The sequence below is a fragment of the Salvelinus alpinus genome, chromosome 38 (genome assembly GCF_045679555.1).
Source record: "Salvelinus alpinus chromosome 38, SLU_Salpinus.1, whole genome shotgun sequence".
NCBI lineage: Eukaryota > Metazoa > Chordata > Actinopteri > Salmoniformes > Salmonidae > Salvelinus > Salvelinus alpinus.
The window spans coordinates 2126695-2134664 of record NC_092123.1 but is presented as its reverse complement, the minus strand read 5'-3'; the positions used below and the strand labels follow the sequence as shown (position 1 = coordinate 2134664).

The 7970-nt window shown below is 45.2% G+C and overlaps 1 pseudogene; it reads right to left on the bottom strand.

Annotated features, from left to right (window-relative positions):
• LOC139566226 (complex I assembly factor TIMMDC1, mitochondrial-like) lies at window positions 1-7689 on the bottom strand (annotated as a pseudogene).
• Between the last annotated feature and the right edge of the window lie 281 nt (window positions 7690-7970).

Genomic DNA, 7970 nt, shown 5'->3' with positions numbered 1-7970 from the left:
TCACTGACCAAACCTTTAAAGTAGAATTAGAATGTTAGCTGTGGCTATATGTTGTCAGTCTGAGTCCTGTTCCGAGCCCCAGCTGCTACTGTGCCACATCTTGTTTACAGCAGGGGCATAGGCTATGGTTGACCTAGTTGCTGCTGACAAGCCTAGGGGCCAACATCACAAACATGGAAACACACAGACACACAGATTGTAATTCAATTTGTATGTTTCTAGACACACGCCCCACTGTGATTAAGAAAGAATAAAACAGGTTAATTCCATGCTAACAGAATGCTGAGACCCCCCCGATTTTTCAATTCTAAATGTTTAATATTTTTACAAAAATGCATTTACTTGAACAGTGCAGATGCAAAGTTTGGTAACAGAAGGACGGCACAAACCATTCTTCTGTTAACAAACGTCGTATTTGCACTGTTCTTCCAATGTTTTTGTAAAATGTTCAATGGAAATTGTTAAGTCGTCCTTGTGCATAGAGTTTTATGGTTTGTTTAACTTTGCAATCATTGGTTTTTGTTTGGCATACATTTTAAATTGAAAAATCGGAGTCTCGGCATCATTACCATGGAATTGCCTAGCAGTCGGTTGCTTGTTCATTTATCTGAACATAATGGCAATGTGATTGTGTCTTAACCTACACACTGGGCAGCAGGCAGCCTAGAGGTTAAGGTCGCTGGTTTGAATCCCGAGCTGACTAAGTGAAAAATCTGTTGATGTGCGCTTGAGCAAGACACAACCCTAAGTTGCTCTGGATAAGAGCGTCTAGCTAAATGACTAAAATGTAGTGCTTTTCCTCAAAGTTCTTCTGAATAATGGGAACACAACTTCAGACCCACTGGCTCTCAGCCTCATGTACTTTGCACACAATGTTATGACTAATGCAGTGAATTTCAGACCTGAAAATACTGTGTCATTATTGCCATTTATATTAAATATGTTGGAAATCATTTAAAAGTTCCAGACAAAGCAATCACATTTACAGTATAAATCATAATACAGCATCAATACATATTTTGTTGAGCGAATAAGTAGGGCCCCTTTTCCATTCAACAGAAGTAAAAAGAATAGAGTAGTCAACATCAACAGAAACCAGTATGTCCTCAGGGGTGAGGAAAGTCCCACCCACCATTGTCTGTCTGTGAGGATGGCTATGATTGGTATCTGAGTATTTCAGCTGCTGTCAGTCCTGGGCCAAGGACTCGTTCCGTGGTAAACTGAGCAGCTCCTGGATCTTCTGTATGTCCTTGTCTACATCCTGGGTCCGCCCACTGCTGCTCAAATCAGCAGTCAGGTCATCCGTCAACTACAAACGGGCACTCCTTGAGGGCGTAGGAAAAAGTGAGTGAATACTAGGAGTAAAAGTGTTGTGTGTGTGTGTGTTTTGATGCCCATGGAATGTACCATTCTGCCAGTTTTAGTTCATACAGCTCTCTGCGCTCCCTCCTCCTCCTCCTCTCCCAGACCGTTTCTCCTGCCAATCCCTGCATGGCGATGATCAGAGCTCCAGCCAATCCCTGCATGGCGATGATCAGAGCTCCTGCCGGCACCCTGACGAGATGACATGAGCCGAGCTGACATCACCTTCATTCCAACATGTCAATGTTCTGCGTCACATTAAATTCTGTCACTGTGGCTGTCACTTACTCTCAGACTGTTATACAATACAGAGAGTTTGGCCAACTTCAGAGATGGACGCCATGTTGCTGCCTCTCTGAGCATTTCACACGATATCAACTACAGCTCTCATTCCAACCCCCCTAAACTGAGTTTAGCATGAAGAGCTGTGGTGGCTGTCACTCACTTAGTAACCCGCCCCGCCCCTATCACCTCGTCCATGTGTCAGGACTATGAGGGAGGTAGGGGCAGACATTTGGAGCGTGATGTGTTATCTGATTAGCTGCCTGCTTTCATCCCCCCACGCCCCACGTTGCACCTGGCTGAGGCTGTGGGTGCTCCCGGGACTGTTTGCACACATCAAACACACAGTCCAGGTGGCTGGGCACTGAGGCAGACATGGACAGCACTCTGCTTCGCTCTGGAGACACAGCAACATGGATGTTGGATCACATACACCCAGTCCATTACTACTCTAAAAACCTTCACGGACACATTAGATATACATACAAATCAAAAGGGGGAAGAGAGGCAGGAGAGGAAAAAGAGGGAGAAGACAGGTGAAGAGGAGAGGACAGAAGGGACTAGTGCAGCAGAGATAGCGGGAGCTGGATGGAGATGAAACGCTGGCATAACAATGGGGTGGTAAAAATAGAGGGGCAGCTGCTGCCTTGGCCTCCCTCCCTGCTCTTCTGCCCAAAACACAACCCTCTGCAACGCACATGAGTCCCTCTGGCACCCAGCGCATGGTTAGGGGGAGGGAGGGGGGCAGCTGGGTAGCAGAGGGGTTGCAGGGAGGGGGCGCAGCTGGCAGCCAGAGACTTGCTTCTCACATTCTTCAGGCTTCATAGTTCATATTTTACCATAGTCCGGGCTTGCCCTGCAGTATCTGGCTCCCTCAAACTGCTCCTCAAACCTCTTCTCCACTGTAAACACTATTAGTCCAGGTAACCCCTTTGTTCAAAACCAGCCCGTTATTTTGCCACTGAAAACCCTTATATCATATCTCACCCCATGGTTGCTCCTATGGCCGTGCCTGCCACCAGTCCTCCCAGACCCAGGTTCAGCCTGAATAGGCCTCCTGTCACAGCTGCTCAAACCCACACAGGCAGGAATGTCATACTCACACATTTACAAAATCACACTTACCAAGTGCCTTCAGAAAGTATTCATACCCTTGACTTATTCTACATTGTTGTGTTACAGGCTGAATTCAAAAGTACAAGTGAAAATATGTTTTTAGAAATTAGCAAATGTATTGAAAATGAAATACAGAAATGTCTCATTTACATAACTATTCACACTCAAGTCAATACTTTGTAGAAGCACCTTTGGTGGGGATACAGCTTTGAGTCGTCTTGGGTATGTCTATCAGCTTTGCACATCTGGATTTGGGAATTTTCTCCCATTCTTCCTTGCGGTGGTGTATTTCCACAGATTTTCAATGGGATTCAAGTCTGGGCCACTCAAGGACTTTCACAGTCTTGTTCTGAAGCCATTCCAGCGTTGCTTTGGCTGTATGCTTGGGGTCATTGTCCTGTTAGAACGTAAATCTTTGCCCCAGTCTATGGTTGTTTGCAATGAAGCAGGTTGTCATTAATGATTTGCCTGTATTTGTCTCCATTAATTGTTCCCTCTGTCCTTACCAGTCTCCCAGTACATGCCACTGAAAAGCATCCCCATAGCATGATGCTACCACTACCATGCTTTACGGTAGGGATGGTGTTAGATGGGTGATGAGCTGTGCCTGGTTTTCTCCAGACATAGCGCTTTCCATTCAGGTCAAATCATCAGACCACAGAATCTTTTGCCTTATGCTCTGAGTCTTTCACGTGCCTTTTTGCAAACTCCAGGCGTGCTGTCATGTGCCTTTTTCTCAAGAGTGGCTACCGTCTGGCCACTCTCCCATAAATCCCAGATTTCCCAAATGATGGAGACCACTGTGCTCTTGGAAAATTTCAACACTAGAAATGGTTTTATACCCTTTCCCAGATATATGCCTCCTCACAATTCTCTCTCGAATATTTACTGTTATGTATGCACTGTCAACTGTGGGACTTTATCAAGACAAGTGTGTTTCTTTCTAAATCATGTCCAAACAATTGAATTGGCCACAGGTGGACTCCAATCAAGTTGTAGCGACATCTCAAGGATGATCAAAGGAAATTGTATGCACCGGAGCTCAACATAGCAAATGGGTGTGAATACTTATGTAAATTAGATAGGTTTTTCAGTTTTCAACAAATTTGCTGAAATATCTTAAAACATGTTTTCACTTTTTCCATTATGGGGTATTGTGTGTAGATGGGTGACAAAAAATATATTTAATCCATTTTGAATTCAGGCTGTAACAACAAAATGTAGAATAATTCAAGGGGTATGAATACTTTCTGAAGACACTGTAGGAAAAGTATATTCATTATCAGCGTTTTCTTATCTAATAAATTATATCATAATTAACAGTAAAAGACCAAGTCCATATTATGTCAAGAACAGCTCAAATAAGCAAAGAGAAACGACAGTCCATCATTACTTTAAGACATGAAAGTCAGTCAATCGGAGAATTTCAAGAACTTTGAAAGTTTCTTAAAGTGCAGTAACAAAAAACATCAAGCGCTATGATGAAAGTGGCTCTCATGAGCACCGCCACAGGAAAGGAAGACACAGAGTTACCTCTGCTGCAGGGGATAAGTTCATTAGAGTTACCACCCTCAGAAATCGCAGCCCAAATAAATGCTTCACTGAGTTTAAGTAACAGACACATTTCAACATCAACTGTTCAGAGGAGACTGCGTGAATCAGGCCTTCATTGTCAAATTTCTGCAAAGAAACCACTACTAAAGAACACTAATAATAAGAAGAGATTTGCTTGGGCCAAGAAACACAAGCAATAGACATTAGACTGGTGGAAAATGTGAGATTTTTGGTTCCAAACGCCGTGTCTTTGTGAGAAGCAGAGTAGGTGAACAAATGATTGCCGCATTTGTAGTTCCCACCATGAAGCATGGAGGAGGTGTGATGGTGTGCTTTGCTGGTGACACTGTCGGGTGATTTATTTAGAATTCAAGGCACACATAACCAGCATGGCTACCACAGCATTCTGCAGCGATACACTATCCCATCTGGTTAGCGCTTAGTGGGGCTATCATTTGTTTTTCAAAAGGACAATGATCCAACACACCTCCATGCTGTGTAAGGGCTATTTGACCAAGAAGGAGAGTGATGGAGTGCTGCATCAGATGACCTGGCCTCCACAATCACCCGACCTCTAACCAATTGAGATGGTTTGGGATGAGTTGGACCACAGAGTGAAGGAAAAGCAGCCAACAAGTGCTCGGCATATGTGGGAGCCTCTGAAGAGCATTCCTCATGAAGGTGGATGAGAGAATGACAAGAGTGTGCAAAGCTTTCATCAAGACAAAGGGCCTCCCCACTTTGAAGAATCTCAAATATAAAATATATTTTGATTTGTTTAACACTTTTTTGGTTACTATATGATTCCATATGTCTTATGTAATAGTTTTGCTGTCTTCACTATTATTCTACAATGTAGAAAATAGTAAAAATAAAGAAAAACCCTTGAATGAGTAGGTGTGTCCAAACTTATGACTGGTACTCTATGGCTTATGAATTATTACTGTAAAGTAATTGAATAAGTGTGGGTGTGTATAATACATTGAGGCATTCTCTCCATTTGAAGTAACTCACCTCCTGCTGCTGCGTAGTGGCTGAGGGTATACTAGTCTCTGCACACAGACAGGCCTGTGCTCACAGTGCTGACTGAAAACACACACACAGAGAGAGCGAGAGAATCAACCAATGTCAATCAGCAAAGGAGAACAAACTAATATAGTGGCCACATAGGAAAGAGTCCCATAGTCATGTAGTCATTGTTTACTTGAATAATGTGACGAAGGCTGCTACTCTCCAGCTCTACCTCCAGCCGTACCGCACAAAGCCCCGGTTGGCTGCATTATGGGCAGAACGCTGGGGGAGAACAACAACAACACAGAGCCTCCATCAACACACGACAAACATAAAATACAAATTAGACAGACACAATGTGCTTTCGCTGCACTTGGGAAAACGTATACAAAAGCATTGACATCGTATTGCATTTATGTATGTAGTGGCCTGCTGTTAATTCACAACCGCAGACACTCACCACAGCTTCCACCCGGCTGTGGTATATCTCAGCCTGGTGGAGCTGGATGAACCTCTCCCTGGCGTGCCGGGCGGCGGGCAGCCCTCCGTAGATCATGCCAGCCAAGGCGGCAGCTAAGGTACTCTGCACCACGCTGGAGAGCTCCTCTGCACCACGCTGGAGAGCTCCTCTGGACCACGCTGGAGAGCTCCTCTGCACCACGCTGGAGAGCTCCTCTGCACCACGCTGGAGAGCTCCTCTGCACCACGCTGGAGAGCTCCTCTGGACCACGCTGGAGAGCTCCTCTGCACCACGCTGGAGAGCTCCTCTGGACCACGCTGGAGAGCTCCTCTGCACCACGCTGGAGAGCTCCTCTGGACCACGCTGGAGAGCTCCTCTGCACCACGCTGGAGAGCTCCTCTGGACCACGCTGGAGAGCTCCTCTGGACCACGCTGGAGAGCTCCTCTGGACCACGCTGGAGAGCTCCACGCTGGAGAGCTCCTCTGGACCACGCTGGAGAGCTCCTCTGGACCACGCTGGAGAGCTCCACGCTGGAGAGCTCCTCTGGACCACGCTGGAGAGCTCCTCTGGATACTTGTGCATTTCACTGGGAACACAGGGAAGGGGTGTATAAACAAACTTTTAATAATCAAACAGACAATTTTTGAAGACCAGTAAGGCAAGGATGATTATGCTACACTAGAAGTCTGGAACCTTCTAAACTGTCTGGAACCTTCTAAACTAACTGGAACCTTCTAAACTAAGTGCAGGCTAGAAAACTCATCCGCTGCACAGGTAAGCAATGGGGAGCGCTCCCTGATCGTGATGGGTTTACTTGACTAAGCCACAAACAATAGGAGAGAGGCGTCACGGTCATAAATTACTCCCTGTCGAAGAGATCCTTGATGCGGTCCCATCCAGTGTCTGGGAACTCTGGCTTGCCCACGAGGCTGGGCAGAGGGGAGGGGATCCGTACCGGGACAGGCATCACACTGTCAGCTGCATGGACCCTGGGGAGGAGGCGCCCCAGGGAGGGCATGGCTAGCTGGAGACCCCGCAGTGGTCCGGTGCAGAGGGTGCCCTGGGGGGCTGAGGCTGCCTGCTGACATGGTGCTGGGGACGCCCAGGGCCGTTCAGGAGGATACATCATGAACGCTTCACCAGCAATGGGAGCTGGATCTGAGAACACATGGCCAGGAGCTAGGATGTTACAGCTAATTCTTCTGCTAAATAAATGCCTTTTGGGCAGATGAAGAGAGAGCAAATGGACAAAATACATACACAGTGCAACAGCTGTTTTAATACCGCATCTGACATTGCATAGTCATTGTTGATATATGCATATTATGTACTGTATGAAGTAGAGTGTGCAATATTCTAAAATAGAATACCTACTGTACATTTCCAGGGTTGGTATTTATTGTTATGGAACTTTAACAAATAATGTCTACACTGGTTGGAAGTTATGACATATGGGTCAACAACACCCAAGCCGAAGTAAAGGTGACCACTTACGTTATGTAGCTATCGTATGAAGCAGACTGAACGACAATCGATACAATGTTACGTTTGCATTCAAATGGAGCAGGTGAGGTGACACGGTTACCAAAGACCGTACATGTCTTTACCATAACTTCACGTTCTCAAAGCATATTGTTCCATGCGTAGAAGCAGCGAGATAAGGGGGCTTCATCATGCTAGCTGTGTAAGCTAACTTGTTCAACAGTTCCGAGCTTTATGAAGCAGTCTATTATTTGTCTAACGTAGTTAAGCATAGTTATATCACAGACTACGTTTGAACGGTTAAATTGTTTACCTATTTAATCTGAAATGTCCTTGTATTTTGTTTTTCCTACCTGCTTCTGCTTTCCACCGGCACACCGCTGAACTGCTAGCTGGTAAATTGAAGATATCTAGTTGAAGAGCACCCCCTTCAGATGGACCAAACATACATTATTGGGAGACCATTCTGAATTTACTTGAGATTTGAATGGTTTATTAGAGGCAAAAATGATACATTCGATATAAAATGTTAATGCATCATATCACAACATTGTCATTGTGTTTCATGCCAAAAATAGCATCAATTACTATTAATTAAAAGGCCAACAGACAAACCAAAACTATTCCACTGATTTTGCAGGTGAATCACCCGCTCATGATAGTACAATCTCTGTGCATACAATACTCTAACCATGAAGATCA